Source organism: Ambystoma mexicanum, chromosome 11 (genome assembly GCF_040938575.1).
Source record: "Ambystoma mexicanum isolate Mex_15411 chromosome 11, UKY_AmexF1_1, whole genome shotgun sequence".
Taxonomy (NCBI): domain Eukaryota; kingdom Metazoa; phylum Chordata; class Amphibia; order Caudata; family Ambystomatidae; genus Ambystoma; species Ambystoma mexicanum.
In genome coordinates this window covers 1,265,028,949-1,265,050,569 of record NC_090934.1, presented here as the reverse complement: position 1 = coordinate 1,265,050,569, position 21,621 = coordinate 1,265,028,949, and the positions used below count along the sequence as shown (strand labels likewise).

The 21,621-nt window shown below is 43.3% G+C and overlaps 1 long non-coding RNA gene across 1 annotated transcript; it reads right to left on the bottom strand.

Annotated features, from left to right (window-relative positions):
- Window positions 1-7,279: 7,279 nt before the first annotated feature.
- LOC138504309 (uncharacterized) lies at window positions 7,280-15,658 on the bottom strand. Its single transcript, XR_011279820.1, has 2 exons — window positions 15,106-15,658; window positions 7,280-9,997 (listed from the first exon to the last, which is right to left on the bottom strand). It is a non-coding gene; the product is annotated as an uncharacterized lncRNA (long non-coding RNA).
- Window positions 15,659-21,621: the final 5,963 nt, after the last annotated feature.

Here is a 21,621-nt window from a genome sequence, read left to right as displayed (position 1 = left end):
ATTGGATTGTTTTGCTTCACGTCTTGATTCTTCCTTGGTCTACACGTTACCGAACCAGTCTGTCCCCGGACTTCTGCGTTCTTCACAACGCCTTCTCTCTCCGGTGCTCCAAACCGCTTGGTGTGCAGTTGCTGCTGGACTTCCAGGGTAGAGCTGCTCCCCTTCACCAGCACTACGATACATCCAGGCGTGGCATAGCGCTTCTTGGTTGCTACTGGTAAGCGTTGCTTTCTTCTCCTAATTGTTTCCGTACATATTGGGGATCCCAGTAAGAAAAAGATGATATCAGTTGGCTTATTAACTGTCAAATCTTACCACCCACTCCTGCCTGAATTCTTTTGTTTGCTCCAGAACTCCTGCCTCCAACTACTCTTTGGGAACTTACGTTTCTGTACCTTCATTAGTGCACATTGGGATGCTCTGCTGACTGTGCACCATCCCGGACCTAGTGCGACCCTCGTGCCGCTCCCGTTTACTTACACCTGCCAACTCCCTGTTTATTATTTTGTCCATTTCGTCGTCGTTCTTTCTTCTGGTGACTGGGGAATCCAAATCCTATTGGGGTAAGACTCTGCATACTTTCATCTGTTTAGTATTGGTAGTTCTGATATACTTGAGTTGATTCATTCTATCCTCTGCTTACAGGGCCATCCATCATCTGAATTGTAGCAGTTACACAAGGTATAACTAGTCTAGAACCTAAGTTTTACCATTGCCTTTATTGATCATCAAGCACTAATCTGTTGTACTTTCCTCCTACAGCATTGTGGTTTGGCGGTGCGTATGTTTCCCCCGCTCTTTAGTTTAACCGGTTCCTCTGTCTGTTCTTTGCCAGCAGAGGGGAATGTCACAATAAAGATCTACCCTCAAGTTGAGGAGGCAGGAATTCAGGACGGAACTAGGCTTAGAAGTCTTTTGGAGTACGTCTGTTGTCTTCTCACTTCAGCCACTCTGGGTCGTATACCAACGCCCCAGCCTGGTGGGGAGTAAGAGTGTCCCTCTGAAATGTTCTCACATTTTCCAGTTCCAATTCACTCTTGTAGTTATCTAGTTTCTCATTAGTTCCCTTCAAAGTCTTCTTTGCCTAGTAACTCTGATAGTTCTTTTTCTATCTCTTCAATCTCTGTTTTGAGCGTTGTCAAGTTGGTTGATAATTATTTTATGGTCAGGAGAATCAAATCAAGAGAGCACTTATTTAGAATGGCTTTCCATTTCCTCACAAATTCCTTGCTTTCCTTGCACAAAGTGGGGCATAGTTGGATCCTTAAGCCCCTAGCTATGCGCTGATTTTTATGGCATCTACCCAAGGTGATAGCATGTAATTTACGGTTAATCTCCTTCCGTAACATGTATTCCAATTGTTTAATGTGTCTGGACGGATCTATACTGGAAGTATTCGATTTGTTAAATGTTGTATCCCCAATAAGGCCCAGAATGGCTTCTGCCTCTTCCGTTGTAAATCCAAATGTTTCTACCCGTTCCGTGGTAAGAGATTCAATACATTGAAATGACATCTTCTGGTTTATGTTATTATTGAATGTAAACTTCTGTGCCTCCGCTTAAACGTGACTCGAAGGGGTCAAACACGCAGGCCTCACTTCTGTTGAAAATTAAACCTTAACTTTTTTGCATCAAAAGAATTTGAGATTGTTCATTTGATTATATGACTTTAACTTGGAGAATTATGTTTAAGAATGATAAAGAGAAAACACAAATTCTTTTGATTTACCTCACAAATTTTTAAGTAACTCCCCCTGGAGTACAAATTGAGAGCGACTGGCTAACTGTTTTTTTTTTTTTTTACACAAGCTTCTTCTCAGATTGCTTTTGTATAGATCCAGGTGTATCTGGATTTTTCAGCTCCTTTGAAGAAGAATTAACTAATATACCATTGAGATCTACCAGAATCTACACAGTACGATTCATTTGTGCCCACCTTTGTTTTATTCATTTTGACCCCTTCCAGACACACTTAGGTGGAGGCACAGAAGTTTACATTCAGTAATGAACATCAACCAGAAGGTTTAATTTGAAGATATTTCATCTCTTACCAAGAAATACTTGGATTTACAACTTAAGAGGCAGAGGCCATTCTGGCCCTTATTGGGGATACAGCATTCAAAAAATCAAATACTTCCAGTATAGATTTGTCCAAACGCATTACACAATTGGAATACTTGTTACGGAAGGAAATTAACTGTAGGTTACACACTATCGCCCTGGGTAGATACCATAAACCTCAGTGCATACCTAGGGGCTTAAGGGCCCAGCTACACCCCACTTTGTGCCAGGAAAGCAAGGAATTTGTGAGGAAATGGGAAGCCATTCTAAATAAGTGCTCTCTTTATTTGAATCTCCTGACCATCAAGGAACTATCAGCCAACTTGACAACGCTCAAAACAGAGATTGAAGAGATAGAAAATAACTATCAGAGGTACTAGGCAAAGAAGACTTCGAGGAGATTTTGTCAGGAATTAATGAGAAACTAAATAACTACAAGAGGGAATTGGAACTGAATAAGGTGAGAACATTTAAGAGGGACACATATGATTACCTCATTGATGAGGTTTATACGTTTATGGATAGGTATGGACCAAGTCTGAATAAACCGCGTCGAGGCAACTCTAGCAACACCTGCAGCTCGGATTCAGAATCAACATTGAACACAACCAATCGCCAAAGCGCTGTCTCTAGCAGTGCTGTCCCTATCAGTAGGGATACTAGGAATGCAACAACAATGCCCACTATCTCAAATGGGGCTTTTTTAGGAGCAAGGAGAAAAGAACCAGAAGAGGTAAGAGGAAGCCAAAAAGAGGTGCCAGTTACGTGACAACAACAAAAGAGACCTTAATCAATATATCTAACAGATCACTCACGAAGGCTGAACAAGAAACTTTGAAGAAAGGTTTAAGTTTTGTGCCCACATACGGCACTTCCCTTTTTGATACAAGGGTGGAATTATTTTGATTCATAAGAAAACTGAAACAAAAGGCATTCTTTGACGGGATGGAGAGGAGTGGTCAAACCTCACACACCATTGATGAGCCTGAATTTCAGGAATCTAGGCCCAAGAGCAGTTTCTCACCTCCAATAACGATACCATCAGACGAAATCTTCCACATGAAGGTTATTAAAGACCTAGAACAGATCAGCTACAAACGGCCGCGACATTGCAAACTGAAACCTCATGAGATGAGTCTGATTAAGAACCTCTATGGCAGTAAGGAGATCACAATTCACCCAGCGGACAAAGGAGGGGCTCTAGTGATTCTAAACTTGAATGACTATGATGCTGAATGTATGAGGCAACAGAGTAACTCTACTAATTATGCTCACCTCGATGAGGACCCAACAGTAATTATCCAACAGAACCTCAGAGAACTACTCACCAAAGCAGGGAAACTTGATTGAATAAACCATCATACACACAGGTTCCTAATTAATACCAATCCTAGAATTTCTGAATGTTTACACCCTACCTAAAATTCATAAAGACCCTCTGCACCCGCCAGGTAGACCTATTGTGGCAGGGATGAACAGTATTCTAAAAGGTTGTATACGAATTTTCCGTATTACAACTGTTCGAATGACAATTGACCTTTTCACAATTGACCGAATTGTGAAGGTCAATTGTAACATATCTGCGGGAGGAAACCCCCCCGCAACCCCCCACCCAACCCAAACCCGCACAAAACCCCATATATATATATATGCATGCGGTCAATTGTGAAAAGGTCAATTGTAACCCTTTAAATTCAGTCAATTGTTCATTCGAACAATTGTAAATGAACAATTTGGGTAATACCTTCTAAAACCGTTAAGCAAATATGTGAGTTTTTTCATGCAACCCCACATACAGTGAACTAACACATAAATAAGGGACACCACTCACTTGCAGTCATTACAAGCTACACACGCTGTCAAACACGCTGGCCTCACTTCTGTTGAAAATTAAACCTTGACTTTTTTTGCATCAAAAGAATTTGAGATTGTTAATTTAAAATACGACTAACTTGGAGAATTATGTTAAAGAATTATATAGAGAAAACACACATTCTTTTGATTTACCTCATTCATTTGTAAGTAACTCCACCTGGAGTACAAATTGAGAGCGACTGGCTAACAGTTTTTTTTACAGTTTTTTCTCGGATTATCTATGGCTTGGATCATTTTACTATGTTTAAGCGGTTTCTTTTTATATATGAGCATTCTTCTCAATTTACGGTTACATATTCCATAAAACTGTATTGGACATAATCAGAATCAGTAACCAAAGCTATTTCTTTAAGTTGAAATTCCACTGCTGTAGATATTTCCTTATAAATGGCACCAGTTCTGCAACTTGATTGCTTTTGGGGCATAATCTCAAGCTTACACTTGGAATGCCATTACACTTGACCCACATATTTCCTATTCCTGCTACTAATTCTTTTTCAGAATAATCTCCCACATGATATTTGCATCTATCAATATACACAGTTGGGAGATCCCTGCAAGTTTCTTGCCTTCTGTGGGGATTGCTCAAATTCATTTGTTTCTAGTTCTGTATTTTCAGTTGCACAGACAGATGCACAGTCATGTACGTTTGCTAGTCCTTGAGCAACTGGGCTCTTTTTGTTCTGTCCATATCTAATTTCCACTGGGAATCGCTGTAGTACTAATGTCCATGAAGTAATTCTTGACTAAGCCTAATTCCCTGACCTTATTATTTTACTTTGTGAGAATTGTAGAGGCTGGTGATTTGTTTCAACAATCACCCATTCCCCTTGAATAATGGGACAGAAATGTTGTAATGCCCAGACAGTAGTTAAAAGTGCCTTTTCACATTAGCTAAATTTACTTTCTACCTGCGACAATGCCTTATTGGCATATGCAATGTTTTTGTTATTTTCATTGTGTTTTTGGTATAGTACACTGAGCCGCAGAAATGCATCAGCCCTTTCATCTATTGTCCCTTTCTGAATTTTAATGCTATTGCAAATTGCCTGGTGAAAGCAGGAATCGTAAAATCCTTCTTTACCTAAAACTCAATTGCATATGGCGTCATTTGGGCACAATGGTGTGCTTGCCTTTTGTTTTCAAATTCATGTGCAGCTTCACCCAGTCTAGACCAGATCTTCTGATTTAAGAAGTCTAACACCATACTTCATAATTTCATATTTCATAATTTCAATGGGGAAGAAATACCTGTGGAAGGTGTCACTGAGGTTGACATAAAGATAGGGAAACATAGGATGAGAGATGAAGTATTGGTCACACCCATTAATGAGATGCCATTCTTCATAGGAACAAATTGCCTGAAGAGGCTGTCACCCCTCATTGATGGTGTGAATGGGGTGTTGTGGTCCTTAGCCAAAATACCACCGAATCCTAAGAAAATAATGACTCGGAGCAACAACGTAAAATGTCATTTCATATGCCCCTTTGCCTAGCAAAAAGCCAGGCTGGCCTAAGAAAAGTAAGGCCTGAGATCAGTAACAATTTACATTTTCTATGCATACTAGACAAATGTGAGAACAGGTATTCTTTGTCTATTCTCCTGGACTCAGAACCCATTTAAAGTGTCGCCACTGACTGCCACTGTGACTTGGGACCACTAGTGTTCAATACCTATTCCTTCATTGTTCTTTCCCCTTGTCTGGGTCCTTTCCACTTACCTCTATTCTGGAACCTAGTGAATCTATGTTCTCACAAGTGTCATGTGGCTGCATGTCAGTTTCTGGTGTGTGACCCTTACCTGTATTTTGTACCATGCCTGTCAATCCTGTATCTTGGATTATCTGTGGCTCAAAACACTCTCCAGTAACTGACCTGCACCTATCTTTTAGAGACTTGTTATTTCTGTGGAGGTATGAACAGTGTTCTGGCTATCAAGTAAGGATAGATTGTCAGTTGATTCTGACCTTTCATTTATCATTGCCGAGACATTCAGCGTACCATCAGCCCTGCAATGATGCATTTTGTCAAAAACAAACATTTGTTTGACAACATGCGTTTCATTTTCATGTTGCATATTCTTTTTAAATTGCCTTCTATCACGCTGCTCTTTAGGTTTTTCCTGTTCATTTCTTACTTCCTGCTCCTCATTTTCACGCACCTGAATGGTCTCGTTCAAATCTATATTAAACCGCACTCGGTTTTTATGTGTGCTGTCATTCCCTGTCTCACTTCATTCATTTGTTTTCTAAGTTTTAAAACGCGAGACAACTCAGTGTTTACATTCAAAGGTAATTCATGGGCATCTGCGTTCTCATTATGGCAGAAATTACTAACTAGTCACTTGTTGTCACTGCGTGCAAGATCACTCCTGTGACATTCTACACTGTCATTTGGCTGTTGTTTTTGCACTAGACAACATTTCCCTTTTTGCTCAGACAACATTTTAACCTGGGACTATAAGCATTGGAACCTTTCCATATCCCTAAACTCATCCCTCTATGATCTAGGCCGATAATGGTTGAATTCACCCTCATTAGGCGTGTTCTGGTACCTTTAAGGAGATTGATTTCTGTTTGTATAGCCCCTATATTCCGTGACAAAGCAGGTGAGAAACCTGGGGTGGACATCCTCTGACCATGGTCAACCTGCGGTGCAGATTGACTATATTGGCGAGGTGCATAATTCACATTTCGTCTTTCGTGTGGTCGGAATTGTTTCCTGTGCTGATTTTCATTTTCCATTAATCTATCCATATTCCTTGGTCTTTCCTGATGGGCATATACCATTGTGTTAGGGTCAAAACTACTCTGGGCCCCCAATGTCTAATATGGACCATTGTACATCTGATTCTGGTTCTTATTTAGCCCTGGCATATCATATCAAAATCCCACCTTTGGAGCAACACCAAGTTACCGAGGACTAATGTATGACCTTCTGACACTGTGATCTATGGATTGGAACACAGGCATTTAGAGTGGTGTTCTCTGTGGATACATGCCCCTTTGATTGCGTGCTGTATCAGTTTTTGCCTGAGTTTGGACTGTTTTTAGTGGCATTGTTACAGACTTTACCTTTAGAACTGCTGGTGTGGGTTTTTTGGCTTAGATTCTCTACTCTTAGCTGTATCTTCTTTCTCATTACATATCACCTCATAGATTTTAGTTGCCTGTTCAATGATCCATTCTAATGGGTTTTCCCGGTCAAATTCACGGATTAGCTGAGACACAATATATAATATAAACCCATAGAAATATGCAGTTTTTAACTCTTGTGGGTGCGATTTCTCGCCGTCCATAACCAGTACAAGAGGGACCCTGCAATAACTCAGACAGAAAAGAGCCAAGTTAACATTACTTTATTAATGCACAAGCATTCGCGAATGGGCAGCAAGTTCAAACGTCTCGCAAAGCAAGTCGTCAAAGTGCCGCGCTTTGCCCTGCACATCGTGGTCCTTTTATACCCATCTGTTTTACATTGTCATACATTGCTGCACATAGATTATGTCCACCACAAGGCGGTTCCTCCCAGTCATGACTTTGCATCAAGGTCAACAGTTCAACATCTGCTATTGTGGTTTCCTGTTATCTGTTATTCGCTCTCTCTCGTGCCCCTCTGTGTATCTCTGTGCACGAGGCTGTGCTTACTCATTCCTTCCCCACCCGTAATCTGCAGATAGTTTTAGCAGGCTCAGCATGCTTCGACATACAGTGACCAAACACAATTCTTCTGTTAAAACAAGTTCTTGCCAGGTCAGCAGGTCTTAAATGTCGCTGTATAAAGAGAAGGCCTCTTATTTTAACAAAGGGTACATTCTTTTAACACATATGGTGATTAGTACAAACTCCAAGTGTGAGCACAACATTACATATGTATGCGTACCTTCAATCCACCCTTTGCTCACACTTGAGCATCAATCTAAACAGTCCTAGCATAAGCAGATGGCAGGAAAGCAACATCATCACATACTGTATGTACCATAATCTTCTCCAGGCCTCCCATGTCAAAAAATTCCTGTTGTACATGGCTTTTATCCATTGGATTTAGGCGCGTTATGCTGGAAGAACACATGGAAACACAGCACGACACACATACCGGGAAACATTGGATGCAGAGACAAATTCCTACAACTATTGCCGCTAGAACCAGTATAGGCGTAAGAAGTTGCCATCCAATTTCTTTCAGGAGCTTCATCCACCAGCTATCTCCTGACCCTTCCTCCTGGTGGATGCTATCCGCCACTTTATGCAGTTTGTTTACTCCATCCAGGATTCCTGTACTCCCTTCTGGTATGTAAACACAGCATTGGGATCCCACCAAAAAACAGACTCCGCCCCTTTCTGCAGTGAGTATGTCTAAGACATACCTATTTTGGAGAGCCACTAGCCGAATTGCTTTCATTTCATAAGTGATGTTTTCCATTAGGTCTGCAGATTCTTCGATTACGAACTCAAGGGCCCTGCTTAGCTTTTGGATTTCTTGACTGTTCATAAAGATGCCCGCTGGAGGAACCAGGACCCCCATCAGATCTATAAACGTTTCCCATCCTGTAGGTTGATACGTAGGAATTTTTGGGTTTACTGCTCGTTTATTTCTGCTGTGTATTTCTTTATGCAGAGTAGACGGGGCATATACCATCACAGCCGGCATTATTCTGGCTATGTAACATACCCCAACAAAATCTTTGGCTAACCACAAATAAGCCCTCTTGTTACAGACGTAGGCATGTCCTTCAATCTGTAACAATCCCTTTGTGTAGTTATTTAGATTCACCATTTGACTGCACCCCGAGATCATTCTTTGATTACCTCTTGCGCTCCTCTTAAAACATATATTCTTTGGCCTAAACTCTTGTGTGATGGTGATAGGGGGAGGAGGTTCTCTTACTATCTGTACCATAGCAGGTGCAAGCCCGATTCCCTCAGTTTTGATTTTATAGCGTATCTTTTCCTTTAGAAGGGTTTTGTTCTCTCCTCTAACATAACAAGCGGTATTCGGTATCATATATTGCTGTGCTGACACTATTCTCATGTAAATTAATGTACACCCCGCATCCTCAGTAACTGGCGATGCGTACACTGGGATGCCTTCACTGCTATGTCGGGGCATGTGGGTGCAGATCCAGCAATCAGTTTTATTCACTACCCCATATGTTGTGTTTATTATCTTCACGTATTCATTTTTAGCATAGTCTTCCGGGTCGTGTTGGTCATAGGCATCTCGATTCCTGCTCTTGACCCAATCTGTTCTCCCTGTTTCATTTGACTCGGGCAACAGGTTCTTTAATTCATATCTAGATGGATGTTCCAGATACCAGAATATTATGGCAAATGCTATTAGTACTACTATCGTGCATACAGAAAACAAAATTTTGCCTCTTGTGGTACAAACTGGTATTTTCCTCTTACCTTCTGTGTTTGAGGAGCATACACTTATCCGTTCAGGGACTAAACCAGCATACACGGGTGTAGACATAGTTCAGTATATGGCTCAGTATACAGCGTATATCAGTTGCAACCTAGCGATATAGCAATATCCCCTATTTAAAGCACCAGTGTCCTTATTACTCTAGTAGTGGTAGGTCTCACTGAAAACCTTCATCCGATCTGTCCCACGTCTCGTAGTGCCTGTCCCAGGAGGGGAACGCCGAAGGCCCTTCAGGCTACAAGCCCGTCGTCTTCAGTAAGGCACAATTCTGCTAAAACCAACAAGAGAGTCCAAATGTTCATCTCCCTAATGATCAAAGTTCAAAACAGTGTCCTTACACGTTGCTTGGCACATACACGTCACGGGATCGGAGACGATGGGCACACCTACTAATGGCGTCTGGCAGTACTGTTGCAACCTGGGGTTGGTTGGTTCCCTTTTCTGGATTCACGTGGTACCAGTGCGGTTTGCCATCAACTTTTACCGCAGTTTGTGTTGCGAGGAGAACCTGAAACGGGCCCCTCCATCTGGGTTGCAGTCCGCTGGTGCGATCGAAGGCTTTTATAACAACCCAGTCACCGGGCTGCACGTCGTGACCTTCTCCTATCAGAGGAGATGGAGCTACTGCGTTCACCTGTGCATTAATAGAAATCAGTCTATTAGTTAACCCAATACAGTACTGTTGTAATGCAGGCCATGCTTGCTCAGACAATCTCTTAGGTGATATGGGGGTCCCAATACTTGGTGGACGCCCCATAACAATTTCGAAAGGAGATAAACCATGTGTACGCTTAGGCATAGTACGCATACTCAATAATGCAATAGGCAATGCATCCGGCCATTTCAGTCCCGTTTCAGCACAAGCCTTTGCCAGTTTGTTCTTCAATACCTTATTTGTGCCCTCTATAATCCCAGCTGATTGAGGATGAAAAACTGCGTGGAAACGTTGATCAATACCAAGGGCCTTGCAAACTTTGCGTACTACTTCACCAGTAAAATGAGTCCCATTGTCAGACCATAGATATCTGGGGACCGTATACAAGGGCACCCAGTGTTTCAATATGCATTGTGCTGTGGAGGTGGCACTATTGTCCCGCAGGGGATATGCTTCCACCCATCCTGAGAACCCACATTTCATCACCAAACAGTAGGAATGTTTATTTACAGGCTCCAGCTGTATAAAGTCCATATACACCACCTCAAAAGGGCAGGTGGGTAACTTACTGTGGCCCGCCGGGGCCGGTACACCTTTCCCCACATTATATAAAACACATATTTCACATTGTTTTGCCCATTGGCGACAATACATTCCCAATCTTTTGTTGTACCACACAGTACTTAAAACTTCTTCCATAGTTCTTGCGTTAACGTGGGTTGGACCATGAGCCACGCTCACTATCACAGGTAAGTATGCGTCAGGTAGTACCCAGGTGTTCGTTTTGGTATGTGCCCATAGCCCATCTACCGTCTCCTCATATTGATCATCCTTGTGCCAAGATAGTCTTTCTTCAATGGTTGCATCTGCTTGGATTTCCTTTACGCGCTCCTTCGTCCCTTCCATAGTCACATCCCTCCCCACTATGAGCTGTCGGGCTTCCCACCGAGTGTCCCTTGTGGCAGCTAGTTTAGCCATCTGGTCAGCCAAAGAATTTCCCTGCGTGACATAATCCAGTGTTTTTTTATGCGCTGAGCACTTCACTACGGCCACCATTTTGGGCAGCGTAAGGGCTTGCAATAATTCAGCAATCAATCGGGCATGTTTAATAGTATCACCTTGAGAGGTTAAGAAGCCACGCTCTCCCCAGAGTTTACCAAAACTGGAAACCACCCCGTGCGCGTAGGCTGAATCAGTATAAATTGTCACTTTCATGCCGCTGCTTAACACTAATGCTCTAGTTAGCGCAATCAATTCTGCCGCCTGCGCCGATTTCTCACACACTTTCCCACTCTCAATCAACTGTTCCCCTGTAGTTACTGCATACCCTGCTGTTGTCTCCCCATTTGGCAGTTTGAAACAGGAACCATCACAGAATAATATACCCTCATTATCAACCAGCGGGGTGTCTTGCAGGTCTGCTCTACCCTTAGTGTGTTCTTCCATTTGAATCACACAATCATGCCTAATGTCATCAGGTGAGGTGGGCAAAGGAAGCAGTGTCGCTGGATTCAAAGTGTTACACCGTTCAATTTTTACATTACTGGCAAACAGGATCATCTCATACTGTGTGAGTCTAGCTGTAGTCAAATGCTGTGTATGCACTCTATTCAGAAGAACATCTACCGTATGTGGAACTTTTACTGTTACTTCACTCCCTAGGATGATACCTGCACTTTGTTTTAGGGCTGTCGCTGCTGCAGCTACTGCTCTCATGCATGGGGGTAGGCCTCGAGCTACTGAGTCCAGAGTGCTAGAAAAATATGCACATGGTCTCTGTTTACCCCCTTGTTCCTGTGTCAAGACTGACACAGCGCAACCTTCCTGTTCATCAACAAAAAGGCAAAATCTCTTAGTATAATCAGGTGTGCCTGTTTCCAGCTCCCGTGTCTACCAGACATCTCAAGTTTCGGTGGGGGCCGATCCTAATAGAGGCATAAGGCCCCCTTTGGTCTATAGGAACCTGCACCACTCCCGCTATCTCATTCCGGCATCCTCAGGACATATCGCTTGTGTTATCCTGAAAATCATTGTTATAGTATACCCCTTCTCCACATTCTTCACCCTGGCATACACCTTGTACTTGTGTCGTTTGTTGTGGCTGATACAGTAGATTGGGGGGAGGCGGGGCCGGCCAGGGAACATCCCCTCTTGCTTGTCCGTCAAAGGCATTGGGTTGAGGGGGTTTAAACATTCTATTGTCTTGGTTGCCGTACCCACCAGTCCTATTTCCTGGGGCAAATGTTGTCTGTGAAGGGGGCCGTACGCCCCTTCCTCTCCCACCACTCTGGGGACACTGGGATTTCCAGTGTCCGGGTCTCTTGCAGAAGGCACATACATCTTGGGGTAGCCCATCACTCCTCCCATATAGCGCACCTCCTTGCACTGTACCTCTTCCTGTCCCTTGGCCCCCTATCATGTTGCTGCTATAGCCCTGTGACGGGCCGTTATTATTGTAGTTATACCTGCCTTGGGGCCCTTGATGCAACTGTTGCATCAACACTTTGGTTTTTAAATCCTTCTCTTGTCGTGCCTTTTGTTGTCCCTTTACTCTTTCCCCTCTTTCATAATACCTGGCCATTTCGAGGAGATCCCGGGGGTTTCTAGTCATCCATGTACTTTCTGCCCTCCTAATGTTCTCCTGAATTGGCCCGTGGAGCCCCTCTACAAAGTTTGTGGCAAAGTACCGTTGGCCCGTTTCAGACCCTATCTCTAGCCCACTGTGCGCTTTGAATGCTGCTTCATAACGCAGAAAGTACTGTGCTACCTCCTCACTTGCACCCTGTATCACAGCGGACAGTTTCTCCACATTCACATCAAATGGGGGTAACACCTTTTCTAGAGCCCTCAGGACTGCCATGCCATGCCCCCTTAGGGGTTCAGGATATTCCTCATGCAGTTTTCTATTTTTGCTCGCATCCATTACATCTTTCCATTTTATTGTTTCATTGTCTTTGGCACGAAAGGGGGTCCATATTTCTTCTGGGACAATGGCTAACAATATGTTATCTACATCCTCTACGGTAAATAACCCTGGTCTGAATAACTTTCCCACTTCTTTGTAGAATCCTGCCGGGTCTATACGGGGGTCGGGGATGGACTTGGTGATATGCATTAATTCAATTCGGGATAAAGGGACATACACATAGGTGCGCATCATGTTACCAGTGGCTGCCTCTATGGTGGGTTGGCACTCTCTCATTGGCATTAATAGTGACTTTTCTGTATTTGTTTGTTCACTCACAAGGGCCTGCACTGGTGATGAAGCAGAGGACTGGTGACTAAGAGTTTTCTCTTTTATTTTTTTATAATCTTTTAATAGTTTCTCCACCTTAGCCATCCTCCATTCTTCCGCCCCTGAATCATCCACTCTTATATTAGATAGCAGTTTCTTATCCAATTCCGTCCTAATCCTATTCCACTGGGACACATATCTAGGCTCCTTTTCCTCTTCTATATCATCCACCCTAATAAGAAGATATTTAATTACGTTTACTTGTATAGGCCAGCCAAGGCCCTCCATCAGACTCACCAGGGTGGACATGGACTGCGAGTGTATGGATGCTATCATACGATTAGCTACGTTTTGGCCCGCCTGGTCTGCATCTTTGAGTTTAGCCTCTCTTTCCCTCACCTCTCTTTCCCATGCCCTCTTTTCCTTCTCCCATTCAACACTGCCCCTTATGACTTCCTCTATTATGTCTGACATACATCCCCATAACTGAACACTGGACGCAGTCACTGGTAGTAACGCGACAGCGTCCTGATATGCTGAGGGCAGATCCGCAGTACTCTGTCCTCTCAATTTACAGTTACCCTCATGAAAGGTATATAGTTTAGTGGCCACTGTCCTAAATTCCAAAGGTGTCAAACACCCCAATTGGTCCCGTAGGCTGTCATTGAGGGGTGTGCCATACAGCCCGGTCATAAGGATTTGCAAGTCTCCATCTCTATCCTTTTCTACAGTAGTCGTTCTCCTATGGTCTATCAACCTATCTGGGTCCCCATACTTCATTGGGAATTCCACCCTTTCACCCTCACTGTCTGCCGGTGGAGCTGTAGCTCCTGGAAACAATAATTCAGTCGTTGTTTGTTCTGCTTCTAGCCCTATCACATCTTCATATCGAGGCACCGGCACGGCAGGATACATACCCCCACTGTTCTTAATCATCATATGTCTATCCAACTGATCTAGCCTCTCACCCTTCTCTTTTATCTCTAGATCATGTAATTTTTGATTTACCGTTCTCTTCTGCTCCTTTGCTTTTTGTTTATTCTGAGCATTGCGCCTGCGCATTGCTTCTACCCTCCATAGTCGTATAGCCTCAAACTGTGCGGGTCTAACCCGTCTTTTTACTAACTCTATTTCTACTTTGGATATGCGGTCCACATCAAAGGACCCGGTGTCTGGCCATTTATGCTCAATCAAATCTTTTGTGTATTCGGACCATTCTTTTAAGAACAATGTTGAATTCAATCCATGTTTAATCAACATATCAAATGCAGGGGTTCCTTCAAGGGGGGCATAGTGTCTCTTGCCTATACCTCCCTTGTGGGAAGCCGTTTGACCCATCTTGGCGGTATACCGCAATTGCCTAAAACACTCACCTTTCCCAAATATGCACCTATTGGCTAACAATAATAATACATCCTCCTGGCGTATCTAACATATCATATCATCATTTCAACATTACTTCTTCATAGACGGACTTACCACCGTCCTCTTCACAAACCCTGAATCATTATTCCCTTATTCCATCATGCATCCGTCCATACCACTTATCTTAAGGGTCCCGCCAGAGTGTTCCGGACCCGAAGGGCGACAGCCTGCTGTTCCACCGCCGACAGAGCCGGAAAAACAAGGATGACGCGTTGGTTGCAATCAAAGGTGCGGATTCAGTTGTTGGGGCCCCGTGATCAATTCCTTCTCCGGTTCCGCCGCGGCGTTCCTCACCCAGTGACGGACTGTCGCTCCTTCGCGTCCCACTTCTGACACCAAAATTGTGGGTGCGATTTCTCGCCGTCCATAACCAGTACAAGAGGGACCCTGCAATAACTCAGACAGAAAAGAGCCAAGTTAACATTACTTTATTAATGCACAAGCATTCGCGAATGGGCAGCAAGTTCAAACGTCTCGCAAAGCAAGTCGTCAAAGTGCCGCGCTTTGCCCTGCACATCGTGGTCCTTTTATACCCATCTGTTTTACATTGTCATACATTGCTGCACATAGATTATGTCCACCACAAGGCGGTTCCTCCCAGTCATGACTTTGCATCAAGGTCAACAGTTCAACATCTGCTATTGTGGTTTCCTGTTATCTGTTATTCGCTCTCTCTCGTGCCCCTCTGTGTATCTCTGTGCACGAGGCTGTGCTTACTCATTCCTTCCCCACCCGTAATCTGCAGATAGTTTTAGCAGGCTCAGCATGCTTCGACATACAGTGACCAAACACAATTCTTCTGTTAAAACAAGTTCTTGCCAGGTCAGCAGGTCTTAAATGTCGCTGTATAAAGAGAAGGCCTCTTATTTTAACAAAGGGTACATTCTTTTAACACATATGGTGATTAGTACAAACTCCAAGTGTGAGCACAACATTACATATGTATGCGTACCTTCACTCTACTGAGTGAGGGTGAAAGGTGACAACAAAGCGTTTTGAAAAAATTGGCAAGCCAAATCATTGGCTGGGTTGTCATGCTATAGGCAGCTTTTTGGCTTGCTGAATGGAATTATAGGGTGAGAATTGACATCTCATTTATTTCTTAAACTCTTCGCAAGACAAGTTCTGTTGCACATTTAGGCCTCGAATAACACTGGCAGAAGCAGAGTCTAATGTGAGATGAAAATATCGGCCATATTGTGCCCTAGGAATCTGAAGCATCTGAACAATGTCAGTCATGACATCGAGATGATCTTCGATTAAGCTATCTGATCCATTTTTGAATAGTTTGATCAAAGCCTTGATAGACCTTATTATCTTTAATGCACTGAATGGTGCATTATGGGATGTGTCATTTTCCTCCCCCCGTTCTCTTGTGAGCGAGCATGTGGGTGAGCATTTGTGGGTGGGTCAGCCTCAAACACTGGACCATAGCCAGGGCTTGTCGAGTGAACAGATGCTGTCAAGTTTCCCTGAGTATGGCTTCGATGAAACTCGGCTTCAGTGAATGTGGTGCACTGCCGCTTTTCCTGAGATTCAAAACTCAAGATTGGCTGTTTCACTTCTCTGCACTGTGCATGGAGCTGCTATGCTTCATGACAAAGAGCAGTATTCTCAGTCTTCACTTTAGTAATTAACCCTTAAAACTCATTGATTTGTCCATGATAATTATCACATGTTTTGGTTTTTCCTTCGTTTTCATCTAATAGTCTAAATACTTCACTTTCCATTGCACGCAAATCCTTAGTTTTCTCACCACTATCCTTCCTAAGAGGTTGAATTTCTGAAATTGCCTCATCTCTATCTTTTGGGACACCGTTAAAATGGTTTTCAGTGTATTAATTCTCCCTCACTCCCGGCAAATTGTTTGTCCCTCTGAGCCAACTCTATACTGAGATTGCTACATTTGGCCTGCAGTTGCACACACAGCTCTCTAGGTTTTAAATCGCCTTTCATCTGTTCTAAGTTCAGCATCTAAACTGCACTGTAACTCAGCAATGATTTTGGAATCTTTTCCCCGCAGCTTAATAAACGTATGTAACAAAAACCACAAATTGGCACATAACCTAATGACACAGTCAATCTCCTGTTTTCGTTCTTTTGCTTGAAATATTCTAAGAAGACATGTTTGTAAAATGCTTCCTTCATCAAAAATCTCTTTGGGATTTTCTTCCTCCACTTCAGTGCTAATCCTGTCTTTCCAAGTTACCACATTTTCAGATGACCATGTAGCAGAGTCAAACAGTTTTGTCTCTAAGCAAGTAGATACATCTGAAAATGTGGCTTCTATTTCTAACATCTCCGAACCTTTACCCAATAGCACAATAGTTAGAAACTCAGTGTGAACACTGCACAATCACTGTCCCTTCCCTAATAATGTACTTTAGGTCAGAAAATGAGCGAACAATATGGTTATGCTATACTATGCAAGGCCACGCCCATTAATTGCTTTACCGCTTCCAGGCCAATGCACCATAAATATGTTAGGGTATTTTGGTGAGCCTGTTGGGGTATTTCGTGGTATTTTGGTGATCCCCAAATACATAATACTACCTGATAATATTCTTATATCGGGATCATAAACGATAAGCCAAAAACCAGGCCTGGTGCGCTCTAGTGCACAATTTCGTTGTCGTGTGGTAATTGGGGTCTGTTTGGCGGTATCTCAGAATACACTTATCAGGTCACCTGAATACTGTCATCTATGTAACCAGTCCCTTAGGATATGAGCCCATGCACAGTGGCCTGTCTTACCTTACATTTTACCACATGCAGTAAAATGAAAATACCACAAGTGGTAAAACAAAAATACATTACCAGCTTCACACCTGTCTGTATGCTATCACAAGTAACTAGGACACATAATAAACAGACCAAGGCTGACTTACTTCTTTCTTTTTTGTGCTTTATAAGTATTTAAGATTTATGAAAAGTACAAACAAACATGTGCAATGTACTGAGTTTTCACATGACATTCCATGTGAGTCAGACATGAAAATAGCTACAAACACATTTCATTTATAAAACTTCCCACATGGTAAATTGATTTTTCTCCTAATGGGCTTGAAACAAACATTTTTTGCGATAGATGGCCAGAACGCTGCTACACTGACCTTGAAGCCTATCACTAGTCTTGGCAGCTTATAAACTTTCTGTTACATCTGAAGTGTGCTACTTCGATGGTGAAGAGCACATGAAAAATAACTACCCACGGTTATAAAGATAGAACACAATTTTTCAGCCTGTGACTGCCTGTAAAATGCAACCACAAACAACCAGATCGCACACCTCACTTGGACCTGTGAACTCACCAAAAACACACTTCGTTCTGTGTGCCCTCAAACCGCGAGCCAGAAATTCTCTCCACCCAGCAGCCTGGAAAGCCTGCCCAGAAAGTTTCCTTATCTACTTCCCTCCTCTCTCTGCATGGATGAACTCAGCGGAGTCTTCCGAGCCAGCCTGCGCAGACACTCTCAGCAAATGCAGCACTCTCCGATAGCCCAGGGAGAAGGACCAACCCCTTTAACTTCACTGCACATCCCTTTTAATCCAGCTTCTGAGATCTGCCCATGAAATGTGTGCTTGCGTAAAGAAAGTGTAAGGAAATGCCTGTCTCTGACTATGATGTCACGCGCCACTCAATAACACCCCCCAATTGGCCAACTCTCTAGAAAGTTCCAGAGAGCACATGTTCAGCCTGTACCTTTGCACAGAGATTCAGGCAAAAAAATGGAAACAAAAGAGTTTCATTTCTGCGCTGGTTCCTGCTCTGAAAGTCTTTTAAGCAATAAGCTTATTTTGAGAAAAATGAATTTCACATTCCTAAGCTCACATCTTGTCACGTATTCACTGCAGAATAAGTTTAATTCTTCATGGTTATTGCATTTTTCCAAGCACATTGAACAGTCTGTGCTGGTACCATTTCATAAAATGAGCCGGGTTGTACCATAGTGCTGCACCAATATCTTGCACCAAAGAGCCATGGACTGAGCTGCCTTGAACATTAGTGTGGGGATAGATTAGTAATTTAGGGGTGTGTTAGTAAGTAAGTAAATTGTTAGCATTACATTTCATTGCAAATCAGTACATAGTGAACCATGTTGTGGTGCAAATGATAAAATCAGCTTTTATGCAATTCCAAATTCAAACCCCCCTTTTATCCTCTGTTTTCCATGCATTCACAATACTGGCTCACACCAGATTTAGCCCAGTCTCTCACACTCTTGTTGACAAATGGGATCAGTTTTCATTTTTATGAAATTCTGTTCTGGCTAAAATTCGGAACAACTTTTTTCCTTACAGTGAGGGTGAGGATGAGGCCTCTTCATGGTTGGGATACCCCGGGGCAGGGCCACAACTTGGACACCTTTAACTTGTTCCCTCCAGACTGGATAAGCTCTGATAAAAATGTTCCAGCGAGTATGCTGTCATGGAGGCATCTCATGAGGTGAAAGTGGCCTACACAGATACATATCGGCACAAGGAGCAGGGCCAGTAATTTGAGTTTTCTCTGAAACGGTCTTCCCCATAGGGGAAGGGCTGGCTCTTGTTGTTTTTTGCTGGGCTCCCACTTCCCCTTTTGACAAGGCCACACTATTGGCCTTCTTACATAATGTCAAGCAAACATCATGAACCTCTGGCGGAATCGGACTGAGAAAGATGGCAGAGTTTGAGGGGCATTTTGTAACCTTACACCTGAGTAACCCGGCCCCTGGGGGAAATTCAGGTGGAGATTAGCCCGAGGAACCAGGTGAGCACGATAATCAATGGAGGGGGTAGGAGGAGTCAAAGCCACACAAGAAGCAGTATATAAGGGAACAAATGAAATGGGGGAGTTCGGGTGAGGTTAATGAGAGAGGAGTGTGGAGGATCAGAAGAAGGAACCGGACTCAGTCCCTGCCTACCTTACTAACTACAGCACTCAGTCAGGATGAATGTCTAAAAACAAAACCAGTCTTCTGTCCCAAATCGAAGCTATTTTACCCTACCTCTATTATAAATAACTAAGGTCAGGAGAATTACTCCTGTCTCCTGGTGCTTGTGATTTGTCCCACGTTTCTTCTCAGTTTTCTTACCCTTTTTTTGAGTGGTTAATCATTTCCTTCTACTTATTCTTCCTGGTCTCATTTCCCTTGCTCTGTTCAACAGACCATAGGCAAATAATCCATTGTAATCCACTGAATCAAGTTTTGCAGTTCTTTTAGGGGACTGGTACTTCTCTTGTCCTTATTCTTCCTTGTCAGCTTAAATTTATGTAGGTTCCTTTTCTGCCCATTGCAGGGTTTTTTAATCTCTGTTACACTTTTCTTCTCTCTTTGATAGCAGCTCAAGTTTCAATTATAATTTCCCCATCCCCAGGGTGTAGTTTCATGTATGAGTTTGGGTTTCCTATCTTCAGAGGTAGGTTCTCCCCAAATGTCTCTCTTTCCTGTGTTCTCTTCCTTATTTCTGAAATATGGGTAGGCCTTCTCTTTTCCCCAAAGTGGTAAACCTCCAATTTTACTTCTTTCCCATGCTATGGTTTTTGTTTCTCTTATCTCATTCAAACAGTTCTGTTTCACAGGATTATTTCCAATGTCTTTCCCATTAATGCTGGGACGAGTTTTGCTTAACTTTCATTGAGTCCCCTTAGTCGCGCTAGTATTCCCATTCCTCATTTTACCTTCTGAATTCCAGGGTAGCGTCGGCAGTGCAAGCAGACCCTTGGATTATCTTCCCTCTGCGGCTTCCTTTCCATGACGTCTCCATCCTTGATGTGCCGTCATTGTCTTTGGCACGTCACAGCAATAGTGACTCGGACTGGGAGCTATTTGCTCCCCTAGATGGTCTCAGCGCTGTTGAACGGGTAGACTAGCAACCCCACTGATTCTGTGGTCGCTCCACTGCCGCTCTTTCTCCTCCTCCTTGCCTGGCTTTCTTCCCCTTTCGCACAACAGTTGTTCAACATTGTTGGTTCTACACTGTTGCGGCTCTGTCATGCAGCTGCTCCACTTTCTCTCATAGCCCCACTTTCTTTCACTCCATTACACACAGGAAGCTTTCCCTGTGTCTCTCAGGTCCTCGCTCTCTCTCTGCCTCTGCTCTCCACCTCTCTCTGTTCTTGGCCTTCTCTCTGCTCTCAGCCTCGGCCCTGTCTCAACCTTCTCTCCCTCACTTGTGGGCTTCACATCGCTGTTCAGCTTCATCGTCTCAATCCTTTTAAATTGATATTTTCCATTTCTTGTCGTTCATAACATAGCTTCATGTTATCTTCACAAGTTTTAGTTTTAAACTTTATTTTCAACCACATTAGACAGACAGAATAGCATTACCAAATGAAGGTACAAACATTGGCATCAGAACATGAGTGGCATCTGTACTTTAATCAGCCGACCATCAGCCCACCCATACATACAATGGGATCCCAATGTTCTACTCAGTTCTGGCTGTCCTTGTTACCCCATTGATATGTTCTCTTCCTGGGCCAAGTAAGCAAGGAGTGGGGTCAAATGTATTTTGGCTGGCAGGTTGCAGACACCATAGCTATAAAAATGTCCTCCCTCTCCCTTTCATCCCAAACTTCACGCTTAGGTCGTTGCTGCCTCCATCAGCCTCCGAGACCACGAGGAGGAGTCAATTCCCAGAGCAACATGCACATCAGGTAATGATTTAGAGAGCTGCATCTGCCTGAAATTACCTTTATTTCATTTTTCATGTCTGTGCACGAGTGGCGCTGCAATTACTTACAAAGTGAAAGTGAATCTGCCTTTTCAACATCTTTCTTGGGTTTTGCCCATCTGAAACACTGCAGTGAGCGTACTGAGTGTGTTGCTTGCCCGTGGGAGCCATTTCATCACCCGAGACCACACACTTCCATCATGGCCACCACCTCCATTTGCCCTGTAGCTCCCCAACTGCCTGCCCTACTGCTGTTTCGATTGGCCTAACCTTCTTGCAAATAGCC